A 20,194-nucleotide genomic window follows, 5' to 3' on the forward strand; every position below is an offset into this window, starting at 1 on the left:
TAGGTTGTGTGTTATTTTGAGCTTAGCTGTGGGGTTTGAGTCTTTAATGACATTCTTATTTAAAATATTAAAGCCTTGATTTTAATAGACGTTAATGAAACACTTCAGTTTACTATTAGATGTTCAACTTCTTTTTTCTTGGCTTTCATGATTTTGTTTCATGTGTTGTCATTGTTTCACCTTATAAGAAAACACTTCTTGAGATTTCCCACAACTGTAAAGCTGGCTTTGTCATAGACAGGCTAAGTGATGCTGCTGTTGCTTAAGATAGGATGTTACTTACACCTGCTGATGGTGCAATATGGTCTTCAGCCTGAACTGAGCTCCTTTATGAGGAATTTAAACAATGCTGCTAACAATGGTAAAAAATCTTAAAGATATTTTGCAAAAACCATTTAGGGAATGTTTTGTTCAGGGCAGATAGACTTGTGTTTTCTTAAAAAAATAAAACATTAAAAAGTGTGAGGATGAAAATGTTTTTAACAGATAAAATAGGGGTGGAAAATGCATGAGTTTTTTTCCCTTTGCAGAATACTTTTCTATGTTTCAAATGCATCATTTATCTTGAAATTTCTTTACTAAGGAGCCCTGCTGTTGATGTGATTTAATTTTTGTCAAACTGACCTAGGAAATAATTTTGTTTAGCTTTTTCCTCGTTTAGTGCCTTGTGCTTTTAAGTAACATTGATCAAAACTGAAGACTTCTAAAAATTATTTTGGCTACTTTCAGTTGGTGTCTTTTTCTGAGACATAGATGGAACCTGAATGTATCTGCATAACTACTGAGGTTACCACATCCAAGGAGGAAACAGGTGCTCTGCTGCACCTATTAAATCCATTACCTAGCATCAGTTACCAGCTGTAACCAGTGTAGCATCATATTTCTTTCAGCCTTTTGCAGTAACCGTTTTGTAAACAGGACATCTTTGGAGCCTGTTTTCTCAAGCATAGGAAGTCTCCTTGTACTAAGCTAGAAGTGATGCTTTAAAAAAATCCAACATTAAAATCTGAAGGACTATTTACCAAAATCTGTACAGAACACACATAGCTTTTACAAGAAATACAAAGAGTTTCTCTGTAAAAAAGAAAGCTGCTGGGAAGTATCTTCTTTGCTGTAGGTGCATCTTACGTAGTCATAAACTGAAGTAGCTCTCAACTGGTAAGCAGTATGGCCACTAAAACACAGAAACGTCAACATCAGCCTAACTGCCTGATTAATTTCTCAACTTCCTTGGAAAGGGTTGTTTGCAATCCTGGTTCAGAAGTTCCTGCTGCAGACTGGAAGGAGAAGGGGTTTCCTTCTTGACCAAAAGCCTGCTTAGTAAATCAGCCATCTATATTGACCTTAGTGGCATTGTATTATCTAACCTGAGCAGTCCAGTTTAAAGTAAGGTCAGGTGTATCTATAAGAGTTTACAAGTACATTGAAGCCCTACGTTCTTTAAGAAAAAAAGCTCAGAGCAGAAGTGTTAATTTATGTGGGCTTCATTTGCTTCAATTAAGCAGCAGGTTAGCATCGTGGCAGTTGAGATATGCCTGGTCAGTGCCCTTCTAATTCAGAGCTCTGCATTCATGAATGAAAAGCTGGTATAACTGTTGCTTACCTAGTTTTTAATAGAAATCAAATTACTGTCTGTAGAAATTGGGTGGGAAATTAGTATATGCTCTCAAACGATTAGTATATGCTCTCAAAAAAATCCAGGTTTTGTGAAACAAATTACAACAATCAATGCTTATATTCCAATGACCTGTGAAGTAAGTACTAAACATGATTTATTTAAGTTTTCACACTTATTGTGTAACCTTAATGGGAGGTACAAGGTAAATAATGGGGACAGTCCTGTTACGGCTTGGTAAATCTGCCAGGCACTCATCATAACAAATGATGTATTGGTTAAAACTGAACTTTATTATGACTGATATGGAAGTGGGAAAGGCAGAGTTGGGATTTGGGATAGTTTTTTTACAAGCTTTGCAAAAAGCTTTGTCAGATACAGAAAAAGCTTGGAAGATAATACCCATTCAGTGACTCTGGCCATTCTTTTGTTTGTTCATTTTAATGGTTGTTTCTGTAGCCCTCTATACTACTTTCTATAGTTTCTTCTTTTGAGATCTTAGGTGCCAGTGTATTAAAGGAATAAAAGAATGTATTTGGTGCATTTGGAAGGTAAGAGTTTAGTTTGTATCCTAAGCTGTACTTTTAAATCATTTGAAATGTAAATTGATGTTGATACTACAAAGCTTAATTTATTGTTTAAAAATGTAGACACTTCCTGAAATGAATGTATCGTTTTTCTTTTTTATTTTTATAGGAATAAAGTATGTTTTCAGTATAGTTTTCTTTGGTTTTGGAACTCTTTGGAACAAAAATATAGCCATCATTTTATGCATATTGGTTATATGGTTAATGGTGAAATAAAGCATATTTAGCTATATGGTTTTATTGTGGCTTTATTCAAGAAAAAAATGAGTTGCATAAAAAGTTACCCTTTTAATCCTTTTAAAAAATAAAAGCGCACATAGTTGCAGCTTGAATTTTATCTAAGCAAGCAAACGTATGGAAAGTGTCTGCTCCATATAGATACAGTGTATAGTTCTTTCATAAATAGCTTGCTGGAGAAGTAAAGCAACCAAATAATCCATAAATTCTTATGCATATTTCACTTGCAACTGTTTTTATAAAAGAGGATTGTTTTTATTAATTAGACCGGTAAGTCTTTGTACTTACATCATATAAGGCCACATAACCAACTGTTTGAATGCAGATAGGGGGTTTTTTTGCTACTGTGTATAAAATGTACAGGCTGCCTTTCCTTTTGGTATTTCCTGTGTGCTCACGGTACTCCAGAGATGCATCTGAGTAGTCGTATCTTCTATGCCCTCTGCTACTCCAGGGTGGTTGTCTCGTTTTCGCAACACGCCAGAGCCCAGTGATGCTGTTCTTGAATTATTTCTGTTTACATGTGTATGTAAAATGCAAGTTTATAAGTTTCAAAATAAAAACCACTCCGAAGATTAAACTCAACAGTGCCAGAAGGATAGAGTGTTGACCTTAAAATATGCTTGGGATACACTTAAGAACTAGGGTGGTTGTTAGTAAGCACTTTTTGGTGTTTACAAGACATGACTCTGCCTACTGATTAGTCTTTTTAAGCTGGAGGCCAATAATTCTTCAAGGTTAAGTTAAGAATTCAATAAAATCTTGGTGAAAGAAAGTGCAAGGCCAAAACCAGCCATCTGGGCAGCTCAGGCATGGGATGTGCATGCAGGTTGGAATCTCTTGTAGGTGCATAGAAAGCTGCCAATATACGTATGCTTTGCTGGAAATCCATATGCCCATATGGTATGAGTGTCTTTGCAGCTTGTTAGCAGGATAGGGTGCAGAAGACCCTTTTGGTGGAGATAAGGCAGAAGTCAACTCCAAGCATGTGGCTGTATCATCAAGACTTGCACAGCTGATTGCTGGTGTGGAGAAGAGGGCTTTAACATGCCTAGTGTTACGGGTGACTTCAGACTTAATGCAATGCAACTCCTACACACAAGGCAATCCTTTAGAATCTTTACAGTACTGGCAACCCCACAGAGAAACAGGATGCTCTGCCAGGGAGCCAGGAGTATGGAAGAAGTGTCTTTGCATAATTCATGTCAGGCAAAGACTCCTAACAGGCAGCCACTGGTGAGAAAACTTGAATTTTGACAGTCTTGCTTGAATTCATAATAATTGGGAAGACATATATCAAACTGGCATTTCCCAATATATGTATTATTTCCATGTGTAAGTTTTTTTTGTGCTATATCTCAGTGATATAAAAAGTCGCTAGCAGTGACTCAGTTTAGCTTATCTTCCTTACAGTACTTGAAGTGTAATTTTTACAATATTAAAATATTTTAAAGTATCTGATTTCATCTTGATTTGGGATTAAGTTCCTTTTTTGGTCAGTCCTAGTATAATGTAACTAAACTGATTTCCATGTGCTAAAAAATAAATATGCAATTTCTCCTATGCTGTTTTTTGGTTTAAGAAATGCTATTACAAGAAAATCGACTCCCTTTGCTTAAATGATCCTCAGAAATCTCATTGCTGAGGACGCTTGCATTTTGAACAGAGAATTCTTCTCCCCTGTGAGAGTTGCTCGCAGTAAATTTACTGGGATATTGTACCTCTGCTACTTCAGTAGCTCTGCCTGCTGCATGAAATGAGATGTCAGAGCACAGGTAAGAGTCTTGAGTCTCCGGCACACAGCTGGGAATATACCATCTCTGTAGGAGCTCTTATACAGTGAATTATTTGCCTGCTTTTGAAGAGTAAAGCAGGAACTGAGGAGAGGCAGAACTTCCAGCTCAAGGAAAGGTAGGACTGAATGGATCCTAGGTGCAGAAGACCTAAATGTGGTGAGCTGTAGAATTACTATTTGCAAGGAGCTTCTTCCTATTCTTTCCATCTCTCCATTGCCTTTAGATTTTTTGCTAAGGAAAAAAGGCAGTTCAGCTACAGTCCCTGTGGCAGGGGGGTGCTACAGCCAGTCTGAACTCCTGTTTCTTCCCACTGTTCTTTCCCTGATGAAGGTCATACTGTTATTTTCCTGTTTGACCTGTTATTCAACTTGACAGATAGAGCAGTGACTACTCAGAACTGGCCCGGTTTAAAGATCCAGAGCTGTGTTACTAAGAAACCTCACCTTGCAACCAATATTACAAGAGGAGTCTTAAAGATTTGCTTAAATGGCATTGCTTTCAAATGCTGTCTCTTCCTTTATCAAGTGGATAGGAAGGGGGTGTATATATAGATGTGTATGTGTGCATATATATAAAATAGAACAATAGAATAATAAAAGTAGCTCCAGAACGGGCAGAGAAGACGTAAGTTAAGTTTGACGTCTCAACCACACACAGAATAAAAAGGGGGCAGTCTAAAATGAAGGTGGCAATACAGGTAATACAAATAAGGACCACTTTCTTCTACTGTGCCACAGTAATCTTTATACTAAAGTAAAAACTCCATTCAAATTGTTGAAAAAATCTGAATATAACCTGTGTTTATTATTTAGATGCATACTGTTTGCTTTTGTAGGTTGCTGTAATACATGCATAGATTTACTTGTTCAATTAACACTGAATATTGTTTGCTTTATTGCCATCTGTGTAAACTGTTTACTTTTTTGTCATTACAAGCTTGTGTAGATTGAGGAGTTTTTTAAGGGTAATGACTTAGAAAAGTGATCTCCTGGTATTTGAGGGAGTTTAGATGGTGGAGAATAAGAAAAATAAAATACTTTATGGAACTAGGATTGCATTCAGCATATATTTGAACAGATTAACTAACGTGTCATGTCTTGTTTCCCTAATCAAACCAGTTATTGTATCAGATGATAAACTTGAATGATTAGGGCGCTTGATGCTGTGCAAAACACTATCAAATGCAATCCAACTTCCAAAGGGCTTTCAAGCTAGTTTGGAGGAGACACAAAACAGGCTCAATAACAGAAATAATGCCTCAAATAATTCCCGCAGACATTTTAGGAGCAGAAGTTGAGCCATGTGAACTGAGACTGTTTCTGAAGCATCTAAGTGCAAAGGGAACAGTAATGCATGGAGTCTGGATTTTCCAAGTATAGCAAGAAAGAAAGAAGAAAGTTATGGAAACTGGAAATACAGCACTGGCAACTTGCCTTGAGAGGAAGCTCACACAGTGCAGAGCCCTTTCTGGAAAGAGAACTGAAACTCTGTGTAAAAAACTTGTTCTCACTGTGATCCTCTTGCTTCATAGAAATTGGACCTTGATGGAATTAAGAAGTTCATAAAAAAAAGTACTTTTCTAATGCAAGAATCTTGCTAGCTTTCTTGAATTCCTTACTGGGAGCGGTGGGGAGAAGTAGCAATAACTAATTTTGCAGAAGAGACTACATTTTTGTGTAGCACCCCCATGGACAAGGTACTGTATCCTGTATCTTATTGCCAAGCATGGTTTGTTTTACAGTCCAGTGAGGTGCAGTTATTTACATCTGTTCTCTGAAGGGGCAAGGCTAGGTGGAGACACTCTGTGGTGCTCACCGCCACAGAGCAAAACTGTAAGATCAGGGAACTGACCTTGTGGGTTAAGTTGTGATCCTCTGCTCATGACAGGCCTGATGGCAGCTCCCAGAATTATATACCTCTGTTTCATGGGATTCCCTACTTGGGTAAAAATATTCTGTAGACTTCTGCGCTGGAGAACTTTCACACTAAAAAACTATTGCGTTACTGGTTGTAGCTGATAAGGAAGCAATAGATTTGGGTAGCTGCATCAGGACTAAGCAGTTTACAAGACAGTGAAACATTTTGTTGTCCCAGGATGAATTCCCCCATCACCAGCTTCTTGAGTGTGACCAACTCGGTGTCCTGAAGAGGATTCATCTCAGCTGCACCTTGCTCCCCCTCCAGCAGTGATTGTCCCTTCCTTACCCTGGTTTGCTCTCCTCCATCACTCGCAACACATGTGCCTCCCCTGTGCACACAGCATGCAGTGTTAAATTCTGGTCATGCTGAGTGGGTTGAAGTGGGTGAGTTGCTGTTGTGGTGGAACAGATGGCGTCTGCAATGCAGCCACCAGATATGTGCATGTGCTGTAGGTGGTTGCTAAAGGAAAGGGGATAATTTAGAGGTTTTGTTGAAAAGGTTTGATAGTTTTCTTTTATTTACTGGGGGTGGAACAATTAGAAAGCTGAGGTCAGTTTGTTTTTCATCAGTGGCTGGTGACTGTCAATTGTTTGGTTTGGTTCTTTTAGATGCGGGGAACTTGGTGCATTGATCCAAAGTAGCATGATAGAGATGGTTAAGAGAGGAATCTAATGATTTCCTGTCTCTTGATAACTTGAAAGTAGCTGGATTTTTGGGCTACAGTCCACAACTTCCAGGTGTTTCCATATTCCTCTGTTACGTCCCCATCACTTACTGCAAGCAAGACCCTCATTCAGGTCATCTGCCACTCACACCTTGCCGGCCCAGCCTGGTACCACAGCCTGCAAGCTGGCCCCTTTTCCATTTTCCCTCACAAGGAAAAGCCTGCAGCCACCTACCAGGTTTCTTCTCCCATGGAAACCCAAAGTCTCTTCGCCTTCTGCATGTCACCTGAACTTCCTCAGGACTAAGTGTTCCCCCTCAAGTACCTGCAGTACTCAAAGGTTCTTCACAAGCCCCTGGCACAGCGACCCCTGGTCCCTGCTCTAGGGGCTGGTGTGCAGTGCCCCTCTCCTTGAAGATCCCCTTCTCCATGAGGGGACAATTTCAAAAGGGTGCAAAGGAGCCACTGATGGCAAGAGCTGACAAATCAAGCCAAGGGCATTGGTGATCTGTAATGGGCCACTTCAGCCTCTTGGATTTGTGGCCCAGTGTTGGGTTTTGGGGTGCTTTGAATGTGTCCCATGACATCCCAGCGAATTCATCTGTGCTGATGGTTCTCCTTTAGGAAGGGTGTCAAAGGCTGATTGGTTGGGTATGTTTTTTAGGAAGGTTTTTCTATAGTCATAATGAATATCTCCATAAAAGTACTTTTTGCTGCAGTGTTTCATTTGCAGTGGATATGTTTTTTTAGCTAAAGAGTTTTTAATCTACATGAGGGAAGATCTGGGAAAACTTGGAGGAGGAGGCAGACTATTCATGTCCAACAGCTCACGAACAGGATCTTTTTTTTTTCCTTATGAAACAAATTGCAGATGTCCCTTGAAGACCTGTGGTGCCAATGGTAGGCACTGAATTCACTTGTTCAGCTGTGCAGCAAACAGTTTGATGTCTTAGGATCTGCAACCGAAGCTTTACTGCCTTCTCAGTAACGTTGTACTGTGAGCTTCTGTCTAATAAAATTAGAAGATAATTTACATATGTTGTATACTTCACAGCTTCATTTTTCATGCTGAGTGGTGTAAGGTATTTATGAACTGGTTTAATAGATTAGATTTCTGCCTGCACCTCCCCACACTCTGCTGTGTGTGGATGGAGGCTGACAACTCTGCCTTTATAAAAGCATTCCTTGCTCAACCCCATGACTAATGCAGATAATTATTTTTAAACCAGCTCTGGATGCCACTGCAGTGTGCTTTCATGTGCATGCAGAAATGTATTTACATTCATCTGGTGTTTGTGAACCCCAGGGTGCCGTGTAAATATTACTCTAACGGCGCGGGTGCAATACTTTGCAGGGCTAGTGTCACAGTGGGGAGCCAGTTCATGTGATCTGGATATCCAGAGTTACAAAACAGCAAGCGTAAGATAAAGATAAACATTAAAGAGATCTCATTTCATAGTGTGTTATCAAACTCCTGTATTCCTGAAGATCCTCGACGTTGGTTCATTTCGTGCAGTAACAGATTATTTCTCCTTTCCAAACCTAGCTGAATGTGGAATACAAAACCTACCTCAAAATCTAAACAGGGAGCAGAGGGGACAACAAAAACATCCTCAACCAGAAGAGTCTCTTAGATTTTTACATTCTGGTATGTCGATGGGTTAAAAACTAGACTGATTTAATGTGATCTTTTTTAATGAGTTGGTGATGGCGGTTGTTTGTATCTTGGTTGCTTCCTGCATGGTCGCATATAATTAGATAATTTGTTCCCATGCTTTCCTAGGAATTGAAATTGAAGCCGCTTGCTCCGTTACCCTTGGACACTTCAGTCATTTTTTTAAGATGAAAATCTTGCTTGTCTCTTTTCCCAATATCCAGCATCATTCTCTCTCCAAGCACTCAACAAAAACTTCTAGCAGTTCTACTGTGCTCCCCTGCAGGCTGATGAGCACCCATTTACTCAGATCTAGCTAGTTAAATAATATTAGGTGTTTTCTGACTTACTAGACTACTCTTTGGCTTGCTCCGTTTCTGGCACCATCTTTGCTCTTCCACCCCTTCCCTGGCTGTTTCTCTTCTGCCCATCCTCATCCTAGCTGGAGCCTTTTTAGTGAATACTAAAGCAAAGCTGCATTAATTGCTCTGATCCTCAGTGCCAGCTGCTCCCTTCCCACTGAGAACTGATCATTATTGTCTTGCTAATTTATTAATTTACATACTTCTCTGTTAATGTTGCTGCTCTCTGGGTCTGTTCTGTGTCTCTGGCGTTTGATTTTACCCATATAAATTCATGCTTTTCTGTCATGCTTCTCCTGAATAACTTACCCTATTTCCTAGTTTTCTTATTCTTCTCAAGTTTCAGGATGTTGCATAGCTCCTAACAGAGCCAAGTTGCTCTGTCAAGAGCTATGCTGCTGCTATGCTTCCTCCACACTGGCATAGCCTGTGTACGTGCTTTTAAAGCTGTTTCTTTAGACGGCTATCAATACTCTGAAACTTCCTCTTCCTTTTCCAGAAAATTATTGCCATTGTATCCCAGGAATCATAGAATGGTTTGGGTTGGAAGGGGCCTTCAAATCACCTACTTGCAACCCCCTGTCATGGGCAGGGACACCTTCCACTAGACCAGGTTGCTCAAAGCCCCGTCCAACCTGGCCTTGAACGCTGCCAGGGATGGGGCATCATCTCTTGAGGTTCTTGCCTGTTTCATAGCTTTCTGCTGGGAAAAGAAAAGGTTACCTAAGTCACCAACTAATGGCTCAAGAAAAAAAAACCAAACCCCCAAAAAATATTTAAAAAAAGAAATAAAATAAATGGAAATTGTCTAGCCAATGTTCCTTGTTAGATGACTTGTAGCAAACCTGTTGTGTCCCTGCTGCCTCTTTCATTTGCATTGTGAAGTTTTATTATTTTATTACTAATTATTTTTTTCTTGTTGGCCCTTCCTAATCACCTGTATTACGTTATTTCATAATATCCGGTCATATGTGTCACCTAGCAAGCTTTTTGTATTCTAATTGCTTTCTAATCAATGACTTCAGTTCCTTTTCAACTGGTCTATTTTTTTCTCAAGGGAAAGTTTTCCACAGGGAGTTTTTATTTCTAAAATAAATTTTGAAAAAATTAATATTTCTAAAAACTTACCAATTTTGTGGAGATTTGTTTTTATGGCCAAATTTGTTCTAGAAAAGTTGTTTACTTTCTTTCTGCTTTCAGTGCACACACGATGTGGAGCACAGCAAGACTCTGACAGAAAGAGCTGGGAGAAGCGTCTGTGGAGAGTGTGGGGAAAGAGGAGAGCCAGGATATCTGCCTGAATACCCCCAAGTTCTGCCCATGCTTAACAAAAAACCAAAACAAAAGATAAATTGGACTTGGTTCATTCATCCAGCCCTTTGAAGAAACACAGAGTAGGTGGCTTGACACATCCTCTCCACTTGAGACTTCCAGCCACCCTGAGCCCTAACACTGCTGTAGCATCAGCTCTGTGGATGACTCCCACGGAGAGTCTCATGCTTCAGGGAGCATGTCTGCTGTTGCTGTTTGAGGATGGAGGGGAAAAACCCAGCAGGCGACTGATGTGAGTGCAAGCTGGTGGAGAAGCACAAGTGAGCTGCTGTGTCTGGTTTGAGCATAACAGAGCATTTATCTGGTAACTGTACCTGTTCTGAAGGCTGCCCAGCAGAGATGAGAAGCAAAGCAAGTGTTTCTCCTGCATTTTCCTTATTTAACCACTTCTGGTTTACAGCAGCTAAGCATAAAAAATTGAAAGGCTTCCGAAGAAGGTTATTGTGAATTCAGGGGACTGTTCTCTTTTGCTCTGCAGCCCACGGCATTGATTAGCTAAAGTAAAATAGTTATTGTGAAATTTATCCCCTTCCTTGAAAATGGATCAAAGTAATTAGCAGGTTGGAGAAGCTGTTTACCTCAGCAGTATGTTACCTCGCCAGGAGCTCCTCTAAGATCTCTTGGCACTTTGGCTCTGCTTGGATTTTATATGTGACTTTTCTTTCCCAACATCAGTTTGGTGCTTGTAATGAATCCAAGAACAATAAAGATGGATTTCTGCAGACACCAACTCTCTCTTTCAAGGAGGGAATGTAGTAGTGCATTGCAGTGACTCTTTAATGCACCAAAACATCTTTTCCTGCTTCTGGTGATGAGGCAATGAGCAGAGCAGCAGATCTGTGCACTAAAAATGACTTGCTGTCCAACCCTGAGATCCACCTGTCCTGTCTGCCATCAATTCCTTCTGATAAAACAGGAAGATTACTTTGCTTGCTGTTTTCAAACTACGAGGTGGTATTATGAAAGCTGACCTAACTGATTTCCACAGACGTTTCTGTTGGACAAATCAGGCTTTCACAGTTCTCATGGAAAGTGCTTGCTACCCACAGGAGTAAAGAAGTTCTCATTATGAAAACAAATACATCCAATAAAAATACTGATTTTCAGTCAATCCAGATGTCATAATGCTTCTTGAATTATATTTTAGGTTTTACCAGACAGCCTCCCTTGCCTGACTTCACCCACAGGGAACAGCAGTCTTCCTCCTACTCTGCACCCAGTGAGGCATGCCTTGCATGAGCCTGACTTAGAGCCCAAGTGTGCAGCAGAGGATGGGCTCAAAAATGCCAGATTACAGCTCTTATCAGGCCCTCAGTGGCACTTAGAGCTAAAACTACTCTAGTATTACTTTTTTCCATCCTCACTTTTATCTCATTTTCCATGAAAACTATTAACAATGCGACTTTTTTCATCAAATGTTTTCCCTTGGGCCAGAAATTCATTTTCTGCCCTCTTGAAATTCTTATTTGTTAAACCTCAGGGGAGGGATGCAATATCTGAGCCTGGGATACTGAAGTAGCACATGTACAATATTCTGACAAGCAATAGCAAAGTGAATGTATTGTATTTGCATTCCACAGCAGCTGATGCTGATCTGCAAAATTAGAATAAATCCAAGCGATACCATAGATTTACAATCAATACTTATGCAAGTTATTTACTTAATAATCAGAAAGAGTATCAATTAGATCTGTCTGGAAACATGCTGACGTGCAATAAGTCCCCTTGCATAAATGAATTAGACCTGAAAGCACTAAAGGGCTAAAAAACTAAGCAAAACCTTTCCTTCAAGCTGTATATATGCTTCTGGATGCCTCAGAGGCAATCTGTCTTTTTTTTCTAAATAGTAATAAAGTGCATTGGAAGCAAAACCCTTTGGAACACTTCTGTAAACAGCAATTTGAAAGAGAAATGCAATGAATAGAGCCTATCTGGAGCAGCAGTTTCAGCTGGGCATGGCCATTATCTGAATTAACTGCACAGGCAGGGGTCCGTGTTCCTGCGTTTGTGTAAGTGCTGAGGAGGTTCCCTGGAGACTGTGTGAGGGAAGGCATGGCCTCTGTGTTCCCTCTCTTTCCTTCTTTCCTTTCCCCTCCTGGTTGGCCCCCCACTGTAGTTTCTAAGAAGTGGTTTCTAGATGTTCATGATGTCTTGAAACAACAGGGGGGTGTGTGTATCTTAAGCTAGAAAATGGGGTGGGTCACAAAATCCCTTAAGGCTCCTTATTTTTTAGCCCCTGTGCAGTTTGTACTTGAAACTAGAATAACGCTAAAAGAAGTATCTGTAACTTGTAAAAGCAGGAAGGTGAGTGGCTCCCACAGCAGCGTGGCACCCATACAAATGGATGCTCAAACTGCCCAGGTTACAGTATGGGCTTAGACAAGCACTTTCCCATCTGGTGGAGCGGGATGCCCATTTCCCAACTACAGACGGTGTCCAGGCTGATTCAGCAGCTCTTACAAAGGGGCTTGCTGGGGTTTAGTCCAGCCAACCCTCTGGCTAGGGAAGAACGGAGAGAGCAGAGACCAGACTCTGGAGCGCAACAAGCAGAGCTGAGCCCTGCAGCAAGGACAGGGACATCACTTTGATGAACAGCAGAAGCAGCTACTGAGAGGGTGCCTAAGAAATGATGCCAGCAGGTAAAGCCACTCATGTTTTGAGGCTGGTGTGTTGCAGTGTTGCTCTCCTGTGAAGCTGATCAGCTTCAATCAGTGCTGACAGTTGAAGGGGAAGGCAAGGGGGATGCACTGGGGCAACTTCACCTCTTAAATAAATGACAGAAACAGCCTTCTTTTAAAGGGTCGGAGATTAAAATGGCTATAAGTGGGAAGCACGCAGGTTTGCTGCTCAAGAAGATTGCTTCCTGGAGCGGAGGCTGTTTGAAAGGAGGGAAGAGCTGGCACTATGGCCGATTTTTGGAGATGTTGCTATGGCCACCAGGAAGCTCAGTAGGGGGTGGGCTATGGAAGAGTAATATGAGGGTAACAAGGTGGTTGCAGGGGAAACCTCTATAAATCATTTTGGAAGTAGTTCCTGCAGCAGCACAGAAGAGCCTATCTTCCAGGTGAGGCTCCCCTGAAACCTCTGAAGTTTGCCTGTTGTTTTGCTGCACGGGAGCATGGCACCTATGCTGGTGGAGCAGAAGTGTAAAGAATCTTCTTGTGTGTCTGTATGGAGCCTGTGTCTGCTTTTGGGCTGGCACAGGGGAATTTAGTTAATAACAGAAACGATGCGAAATTTTTTGCCTCCTCCAGCTCTCTGTAAGGTGCTGCTAGCCAGCTCCAGTGCACTGGGCTGGGATGTGGCTGGGTAAACATTTTCTGTAGCCATGTATTATTCACTGTAAGATCTGAATATTTTATCTAAGGCAGGTTCTTGATATTCACTTACATTCACTTTCCCTTCCTCCCCTTTTCCTCCCCCACAGCCCAGGGAACAACAAAGGTGAAAACATAAAGTCAGTATCCAACTCAGCTCCTGCAAGCAAGGAGGGTGAGAGATACTGATGGCAGCTGGCTGTAAATGGAAACAACTGTTGTATGGAGAAGGCAGAGCTGAGAGAGATGTAAAAAACCCTTGTGCTTGCTTCAGTGCTTAGAAATATGTGGATAATTTATTCCTGGGATGAGAGGTGCCACTGCTGGAGAAAGGGATGCAGGCAGAGAAAACATCTTCTCTGGGAGTTTTTCTTGCATTAAGCATTCTTTAATGTCTATTTCTGCTGCATGTATTGTTTTGGTACTTAACAGGGGACATATGCTCAGCTTTAAGAAGAGCGGCTGAAAGGTGGCACATTTTCCTACAGCTCAGCTTACAGATAGGCACACCTGCTGACTTTAGTGACTGTTGTTGCTCCTGTAGTGCATGGGAGGGAACTCTGTCACAAGGATAGGAACTGGATGCACCACTTGATCCCCTGTGAGCGTGAGAATTGCTAAGTGGTAAATCCCACTTGTTGTTCTAAATTGCCTTGTCGCTTGTAATTGCAGAACCTTCCTTAGAGCAATGGGTAAGCAAGGGACATTCTCAGAAAGGATTTTACAGCTCTGCTTCAGTCTCTGCCACTTGTGCTTAACTTATTAAAGTGGAAGGCTAGAAGAAGAGAATAACCACTGGAAAGCCTTGCAAATGGCCAGTAATAATCAGAAAGGTGGTCATGGGCTCATCTCAAAGCTCTGCTTGGCTGGAAGCTGTGTACTTAGGAAAGGAAGGGATCTTAAAGGCTGCCTAATCTCACATGCTTCTTTGTTGCTCTTGCCCATTTGTGGATCTGAGTCTGCTTTCCAGAGTCTCCTGTACTTAGCTTGGAAGTGCCATCCTCCATGAACCTTCATAACAGCCTCCCAGCAGATGCCCAGGGAAATCCCAGCAGTGGAAGTCTAATGGCTTGAAATAAGCTGGGGGGTTTATTGTGGGTTTGGGGCAGCCCCTTTATGTTTTCTTTAGTCAAGATTTTCTGCTTTGAGAAGCTGGGCTTCTTTCTCTTACTGGGACTGATCTTATTACGCTACCCAAAGAGCAATGATCACCGTTTCTGCAGTACCCAGGGTGGATTCCCCTCCATCGACATTAGCAGATATCACTGGTGGGTTTGCTGGCTCATATGCAAATAGAGGAAACCCACCTCTTGCTTGGTCATCCCATGTAAAGCAACTGATGCCATGACAGACCTCTGCCATTTGGGGCTCATTCTCCTTTCAGAGATAGTGAGCACTTCAGGCTGCATAATTTTTCTGCCTATATTATGCCAGTTGTACAAATACACTCTTTGTTCCCTCCTCTCCCTTTTGACACATTGCCAGGGACCAAGATTTGCTCTGTTTATGTTTTCTGGGAATAAGGTGGAGAGGTGTGGGGTGGGCTTTTTTGCTCGTTTAATTTCCTCATCTTCTTGAGTTGTGCTGGGGCAGCTGGTCTTCTGGAGCATGCACAGTCTTTAAGTACAGCAGTCATCAAGTGTTTAGACTGTGAGAAGGTCAGCTCACTCCTGAAGAACCTAACTGGTCCTTGGGTTTTCCTTAACTGGTGCAGCACCAACCACTCTGGTAACAGAGTTGACCACTTGTAGGAGATAACTTATCAGTAACTTTTGAGTGCTTGATTCACTCTCTTCCACTCAGCATCTCCTCTGCCCCCACTATTTCTCTCAGGCACTATTGATTTCTCCTTTTCTGATTTTTTAGGTCTTCCTTCTCCCAGCAGACTCAAAAGCAGTTCAGCACAATGTGCTGCTGCCCTGTGCTTTTCTGTAAATTCACAGTACTGAATAGTCAAGCAGCTGCACACAGAATAAAACAGTTTCAGTCCAGCTCCTCAGTGCTGAGGGGTGTGATTGTGTGAGTTTTCCTAGTTACAAACTCTTTACTCCAAATCTGCCTTCATGCTGCAGCTGTACAAGTAACTACACACTTCACTATATAAACACTCTTGATTTTTTGAATTGGAAAGGATTGAGATGAAAAGCTGAATGTTGTAATGACCTTTCTTCCACAGAAGTACAAATAACTCTTAGAGGAAGAGGAAAGGTAATGCATGACAGAATTGTAAAGCTGGTATGTTGTACTTCTGCGAGCCCAGAAGTCCATATAAATGTTCCAGCCTTTCCAGTTGAAAAGAAACTTCTACTTCTCCTCCTGGCAATGATCCAAATCGTAGCAAACTTCTAGAACAGCTTTCTACAAAAGCAAGCTGGAGTATCAGCTGCTCAAAGCCCATCTTCTTTTATTTCTATGTGTTTACTAGCTTTAGAGCAAAGGTCATCTCAAGCAGTGTACAAAGAAACCCCTTCTCGAAGAAAGTTCATCCTTATGAGCCCAGAGTGTTGGTTTTGCAGGTTTTCTCTCTAAATACAGGGAACAAACCTCAGAGCAAGCTCCCATGTCACACTTGTTCTCAAAATAAGACTCCTTTATTTAAGAAAAAAAAAAAAAAAAAAGCCCAATCTCTAACACTACAATGTTTTTTTGAAGATTAAACACTTGCTCAGAAGAAATAGACAAACTAACAGGGTCACCTAGTGATACCAGAAGAGGAACGGAGGAAGACATGCTGGTGCCTGTGTTCCCAGGCACTCTTGGGTCCCCATCTGCAACTGTGCTTGTAGATCTCTTTGCAGCACCTAGCTCAACTGGAACACCCTGTCTGGATGGATCAACACTGTTTCTATAGAGGAAAGCAATTACGGGTGACGTGAAAGAGCCTGCACGAGATCCCACCTCTTCCAAAGCCCAAGATAGTATTTTTTCTGCAAGGGAGACTTATCATATTGTTCCAAGGCAAAGTTATGAGTAAACTCAGTTGTTTTTAAGCTTTTATTTTCCTTGCCTTTTTTTAAAAGGCCATCTGGCAAACTGTATAACTTCTTTATTGCTCTTTGCTGCCTTATTTCTACGTGCCTTTAAGATCTGTGTAGTTCTCATGCCACAGGCTGCACCATTGCATAAAAACCCTGGGATTTAGATAAACTTAAAGGAGAGCCCTTTATTTCTCCTGTTTCCCTGCAGCCAGATGTATCTCATCTCCTGACTCATAAAACAGTAAGCATGACAGTGTTCATGCCCAAAGGAAGCAAGCAAAAGCCTTGGGACAAGAGAGTTTAAATATTGAGCAGATTCACTGGTTTCTTGCAGAACCATCCCAAGGGCTTTTTAGCTGAACCCTGTGATCACCTTTTGCAGGAATACCTGCAGGTAAAATCATCATGCCTGCTCATTCTACAAGCATTTTTTAGGGTGCAGTTATGAGCTCATTGAATGCCTTAGATGGGAATAGGCAGTGAGGTTTTAACCTTTGGAGAAGTTGGCAAATTGGCCTAACAGAGCTTTAGTATTTATTTTCTGTTTGGAAAGAGGGGGGCCAGGCCAGCTGAGGCAATCTGTTTTGGCAGCCCACTGTTACCTGAGACCATGGGAATGTGTGCATGTTTTCCAAGGAACAAATTTGGTTTCAGTGTTTATGTGATGAAACACACACTTCATGTGCAACCTGCCTTCCTCTAGCATGAGCAAGGGGCTTGCAGCATTTACCTGGAGACCTGGTGGGGCCTCTGAAGGGTCTGGGGTGCTTTATCAGGCAATGGGGGGAAGCCCTGGCATACTAAAGCTTATCTTTTTGCTGCTTACAGTATATCATATCATTAACATAGGAAGGTGATGAAAATTCTTTCAACTTCCCTTGTGTGGGCTGTTACATTCACTTTTTCTATGACTCTCAGCTCAGGAGATAGCATAGGCTTGTGTGTTTCATGTTTGCTTATAAATTGTATAGATTTGTAAAACGCAAAGTTACATGTGCCCTGTCACAAAAGTATTTGAACATGCTTTTAATGACAGGGAAATTGAAATCAGACTGTTTTCAGAGCCTTTAGCTTCACAAAAAGGCAGGATCAAAAAAATGATCATTTTTGCTCTGTGCTCTCTTTGCCTGGTTGCGCTAATATTTGCAGAGGGGTATTGTGTTTGATCAGTCATTTTTCATTACTTAGAACAAAATTTCCATTAGTAAGTCTTAAAAAGAATTGAACTTTTTTTTTTCTTAAATCTGAGTTTTGGTCCTAGAAGACCTGGCAACACCCCTGTGGTTTCCTAATGCTGCAGGAGGTCATTGTCTGTTTTGTATGACAATGAAAATACAGGAATGATGCGAAATGATTTGTCCAACATCAGTTCAAATGCAGTGTCAGGTAAATTACCTGGATGCTGGCTCTGTGGCCTGCTCTAGAAGCTCAAGCAAGAGTCTGGATCATGATCAGGATGCACAAGTCTCCTCAAGTCCTCCTGAAGAATAGCTTTTCTTCATGTTCTCCTGGAAAATTATTCATCTGGCCAGCTGATGTCTGGCATGTGCTGTACTAAATAGGATATGTGCTTTTGTTTTCTGTCTCTCGTTTGTGTGATTTGCTGCATCTGGACTCTGGCATCTCAGAGTTAGCCGAACACGTGAGGTGCAAAGGGACCTTCTGACCTTGGATGCTGCACAGCTGAAAGCTGTCATCAGTCACAAGTTCTCCCATTAAAGGTTTTTAATAGGGCACCCAACATATGGTATTCAGAGTATTCCAAATGCCAGTATAATAATCCAGATGTGTGATCCCAGATCAGCTTCACACGTTTTGTATTAAAACAGCTTAAGCTGATTGCTTTTTCCTCAATGCATTCAGCTCTACTTGTTTTAATTAGGCAGACTTGCAAATGCTGGATTTGATATTTAGCTGACTAAGTTCCACACAGCCTGCTGGGTGGTAATGTAAATGCGGTACATGGATCGTAAACATCCCTGCTGAAGGAAGGATGGAAATGAAGCATGCCACAACTATGAGAGGCAGGGAATCACCACATTTCTGGGGTACTGTGCATCTCCCAAGACGGTACAGAGTTTAAACAGTGTTTAAGGTCTATAAATTCCAAAGCAGAGAAGACCTTTGTGTTACAAATTAACCATGAAACACTACCTTTTCAGGGGTTTAATTCACACACATCTCTACTACTTTTTCAGTGGTGGTTGTTGTTTATGTAGCCAAACAAAGCCAAGACATTTGTACCCAGGGATGTGCCACAACAATGCAGCTGCTATGGTCAAGCTCTGACTGCACTGAAAGCCCAGACACTGCACTGCATCATGGGCTGCAGGCAGAGGAAAGTGGAGCGTGAATCCCTGTGAGACATCTTGGCATTGTATCATAAATGAGAACTCAAATACAATACTTTCCTTTCCCTTCCAGCAGTCAGCTGCTCCGTTTCTCCCACACCAGCACACCAGTGTGCTGATGAATGCAGCCTTCCAGTAGGCTGTTGTGCTGTGAATGCCAATGAGGGACATGCCCTGCTCTGCTGCAGGTGTGCTTACTAACCCCCAGTAAAGGAGCAAGGTCAGCAGGCAGCCTGATGAGCAGGTGCCTGGCTGGGTGTCAGGGCAAGCAGGTAGGCAAAGATGCCCTCAGCAGCAGGGAGGCAGCTGTTGGCTGAGGTGGTATTTCCCCAGAGTTTCTGTATGTGCGGTCAGCTTGTGTCTGTTCTCCCACTGGCAGTTAGAAGGCCAAGTCTTGGACATCGGTACACACAAAGGCTTTCATGCAATTACAGCTATTGCACCAGAGCAAATTTTGGGGTTCTTGTCTGCCACAGTCTGAGACTATTAGAGAGACAAAGATATTATTAGAGGTTGTTTTGTTAATGGAGGGTGGGTTGTGTTTTTCTGTTGGCTTCTGAAAGAAGCTTGAACCATTTGACACCCAAAGAGCTGCAAGAGTGGCACACTGACATTTCTGTCTGTTCCTCAGAGCTGTGATACCTTGAAAACAGGCTAACAAATCATAGTAATTCTGCTTCTTGTATTCAAATTGGTAGCCTTTCTTGCAAAGCTGTACATGCCATTTAATAGAAGTGGCCTTTATTACTCCAAGATGTTTTTCCATGGCAATGAAGCCAGGGGAATTGTATGCTCTTCTATGCATTTATAACCCAGTAGAGTTGTAACATAGGAAGGGATGTGCTATAGGCCACATAGTGTGCTATATGACCCTGGCCTTACAGGCAGGCTACACAGAATGCAGCAAAACCAACATCATTTTCTTCAGAGTCCATCTGACCTGCTGCCCTGGGTACCACATCAGCTGGCATCATCACCCAGCTAATTGCAGAGTTGTAACTTCTCCTCCTACATTTCCTATTACACAGGGGAGATGCATTGCAGAGAGGGCACTGGGGAGCAGCCCACAGGCAAGGAACAGGGGAGAAGCAGGAGGACAGCAGCACACATACTGCTACCAGGAATTTCTGGCTCAGTCCTGCTATTTGACACAGGGCGATGCTAACACGAACTATATGGCTGTGTTTATAGAATCAGAATCATAGAATGGTTTGGGTTGGAAGGGACCTTAAAGATCATCTAGTTCCAACTCCTCTGCCATGGGCAGGGACACCTTCCACTAGACCAGGTTGCTCAAAGCCCCATCCAACCTGGCCTTGAACACTGCCAGGGATGGTGCAGCCACAGCTTCTCTGGGCAACCTGTGCCAGTGAGAAAGTTC

This window comes from Nestor notabilis, unplaced genomic scaffold (assembly GCF_000696875.1).
Source record: "Nestor notabilis isolate BGI_N333 unplaced genomic scaffold, ASM69687v1 scaffold9811, whole genome shotgun sequence".
Classification (NCBI taxonomy): domain Eukaryota; kingdom Metazoa; phylum Chordata; class Aves; order Psittaciformes; family Psittacidae; genus Nestor; species Nestor notabilis.